Source organism: Adiantum capillus-veneris, chromosome 20, assembly GCF_014529385.1.
Source record: "Adiantum capillus-veneris isolate H3 chromosome 20, ASM1452938v2, whole genome shotgun sequence".
NCBI classification, from domain to species: Eukaryota; Viridiplantae; Streptophyta; class Polypodiopsida; order Polypodiales; family Pteridaceae; genus Adiantum; species Adiantum capillus-veneris.
In genome coordinates, this window is record NC_140950.1 from 133,720,151 (window position 1) to 133,723,817 (window position 3,667).

Here is a 3,667-nt window from a genome sequence, read left to right on the forward strand (position 1 = left end):
AGATGCAATCACCTAGCATGCATCTCGAAGGCATGTGTCTCTACTCAAGATGCTAATATGGGCACAAAAATTCACAATTTATATTGTTAGTCAAAGGCTCTTGAAAAGAGATTTCATGCTTGGCACTGTCTTGGTTGATATGTATGCGAAGTGAGGGCCTCTCTCGAGCTACAATCACCTACACATGCATCTTGAAGGCATGTGGCTCTATGCAAGATGCGTACTTCAAAATCTACAACAATGATGGTGAAGCTGCACATGTGACATTCTCTTCTTTGTCAACTACATCTTCTAAATATCTTCTAGCTGTTGCAGACCCCTTGGAGCACCTCGATAGCTTCTTGCACGATGTTTTGAATTCAAGGAATCAAATCACAGTGTTAAGGCTGGAGCTAGAGGTTGAGAGGTTCGTGAGGAATCCAAAGCCAGCAACAACTCATTTTGAATCCAATGTCCTCCTTATCGTGTTGCCGAGCACTACGACATGAAAGCCATGGCACTAGACAACAGTGTTCCACCATCCCCATTGCGAATTCTTTTGGTGAAAACTCTAGAAAGTAGATTTCTAAGTGATAAGCTAGCAGATATACCTGTCGATTCCGGATTTGACGCAAACCTTGCATCATCGCCACCTGGGAAGCTTGCGTTTAGGCAAAGAGCAAGGGAGGGTTCCATTGACAACAATGATTTGATTGCTTCAAGAAGGATGGACCCGATCAGACAATCAGATCCATTGAAGAACGAATGGACAAATACAACAAATCCAGGGCACACATCTTTAGCAATATTGGTAATGTTAGGAAAAGAGATGAGTGCCTTACTGATGCAACAAGTAGTGACAGATCTGAAAGAGATGAATGCAAGGAGTTAAAAGCAGCAAGCCAGTGGTAGTCTTTACGGATAGAGATAAGGATATGAAGAAACCTATTGAGAAATGTGACCTAAGTTGGGAGACTGACATAGGGTGGAGGTAGCCATAGGGTAAAAAAAAATAACCAGAGGACGATGAGGTGGCATCATAAAAAAGCACACAAGCTATATTGAACGACATAATCAATCCTTCTGTTTGAAAAACTCGGCATCTTGCATAGAGCGACATGCCTTCAAGCATGCGTAGGTAATTAGTTCTAGAGAGAGGCCCTTGTTTTCTGGCCCTGCCCTATGGGGAAAATCTTGCAGTCAGTGCATTCCAAGGGTCCACACTCTGGACAGGAATCTCCTTGAGAACTTGTGTAGAGCCACATGCCTTCAAAATGAGAGTATAGGTGATTGAATTTGGAGAGATACACTTGCTTTGCATCTACCTCGTAGATCTATCAGTTGTATCCACCTGCTGAATTGATCTTCAATGGCGAACTTGCAAGATTTGCGTCCCATGGTAATTATAGTTAACCCTGAGCTCATACAAAGCCACACCCAAAAGGAACCTTGGAAGTCTCTTTCTTCTAATGTAAATCAGGTTAGTTTTGATTGCCCAGGAACATCAATATATTTGCAAGAGCCCCACCCACCTTGGAATTGGGCAGAAAATCACACAAAAAGGTCAATTTTCTCACATGCATTTGTGATTTGTTGATTTATCGACTCTAGATCGACATGTATTGTTGTGACTCAAATGATGCATGCTTCCCTTGCAGTTCCTTGCCAGCAGATGGAAGTGGCTGAGTGTCGTTTCTACTCCTTCTTGGACCTGGTAATAGCTTGGAGCAACCAAGGCTCCTTAAAGAGCTTCAGGGTCAGTTTCAGAGCTATATAGATGAACGTGACCACTCAGCTAGAGAAGCACTTCAGAAGTTCATATTACAAAATGGTCTAGCAACAAATATCATATTGGCAAATTTTTTGATTTGCATGCACGCATCCTTTGGGAATCTTGCCCAAGCTAATTAATGTTTTGGAATTTTAACCTACTGCTTCTACCTAGGATGCCATTATTTCAGCCCATGCCAGGCTCGGTGAAAAGGACCAAGCTATGCTCTTTATCATGAGATGCTCAACTCGCCGATGGTCTTTATATGTAACAGTTCTTAGTGCATGCTCTTAATGCATGCTCTGCTGTTGGAATCCCTTTAGAGACTGACATGCAGGTGCATGCTCATACTCTCACGAATGGTGAGTCAAATATTGTTGGCGGTACGTTGTCGACATGTATCTGAAGGCTCGGAAGCTTGATATTGCCCAAGTGTTGTTTGAAAGATTTCCACACAAAAGTGTTGTAACATGGACTACACTAATCACAGGACACACATATCATGATCAAGTAGAGAAAGCACTTTATTGTTCAAAGAAAATGGAGTGGGAGAGTCTTCAACTGAATGAAGTCAACTTCACTGCGCTTCTCAAAGCATGCTCTAGCATTGCAATTGAAGAGCAGGGCAAATGGGTACATGACCAAGTTATTGAAAGGGCCTAGATATCGACCCATTTATTGTAAAGTTCGACAACATGGAGGAGGCTCGTGCAATATTTGATAGACTACCTCACAAAGCTTAAGCCTGCATCATAGTGTTCATTATGACAATAGATAAATGCATGTTGAAGCAAAATGGTACGTAAAATGTTATGAATTCTATACTCAATACTAACGACATAGTGAAATGAATGCACTAAAAATTGCACTCTGCCGTGGGAATGGCATGTTCCCTTGTATTATAAAAATTGGGGAGAACTGTGCAAACTCCCCCATGCAAGGAGACTTGCATGTTTTTTTTTTCGAACATAAAAAAGGAACACCACTTAAAAGTCAATATATTTCAAATGATCCATATCCTCACTTTGTAAAAATTATAACCCTTCTTATGGTTCTTTTGCGAGGTACTCGCTCAAAATTGGGGCATCACGATCGTAATATACTAGAGACGGTACCAATTAAGAAACAAGAAAAGTTGCTTTGGTGAAAGGTATCAAGCGCTCTCTCTCTCTCTCTCTCTCTCTCTCTCTCTCTCTCTCTCTTACTTTCCATTTTCTTCTCTAGAGATATTTACTCTTGTTGAATCTTCAAATGGCACAACCATACTTGCACAAATGACAAGAATGCACATAGTAGAGAGAGATTGAATCAAAGAAATAATATAATCTAAAAGCTAAAGACATATTTAAACATATTAAAACTGGGACATGAAGATCATGATGTAAACACAAAATTATGTCAATCTCTCTCTCTCTCTCTCTCTCTCTCTCTCTCTCTCTCTCTCTTTTCAAGCTTTTCTCTTCTAGGTTCTTGTTTTCTCTTATCCTTAGACTCACTTCAATTCAAATACAAATGCGGCTAACGAAGCACTCTAGTTTATATTAACCTCTCCCTAATCCCAACCATGGCATGTATGATCAATTTGGACACCTAAAACTTCAAATTTGGCCCTAAAAAGGGTGTTGGGTACCTCTATGACTTGGCCTTGGGGAGTCAAGTTGAAATTTTGACTTTTAACATGTGAGTTGGACTCCACTTTTGGGTTGTACTCTTCATTTGGAACCTCTGGACTGGCCCAATGCATAGGTTTCTAAGTTAGGTGTCTATGTCATGTTCTACCCCCGTGGTGTGTGTACTAGTGGTTAGCTTATTTTCACATGTTCTATGATGGTTGAGGGACTTACCACTCATGTTGCTTGGAATCTCGGTGTCAGTAGCGTGCATACAGAATCTCCAAAGACGCATGTTGCGGGGGCT

The 3,667-nt window shown here is 41.0% G+C and overlaps 2 pseudogenes; both read left to right on the plus strand.

Annotated features, from left to right (window-relative positions):
- The first annotated feature begins 209 nt into the window (after positions 1–209).
- Positions 210–974, plus strand: LOC147433269 (uncharacterized; annotated as a pseudogene).
- A 374-nt stretch (positions 975–1,348) lies between these two features.
- On the plus strand, positions 1,349–2,471 carry LOC147433270 (uncharacterized; annotated as a pseudogene).
- Positions 2,472–3,667: the final 1,196 nt, after the last annotated feature.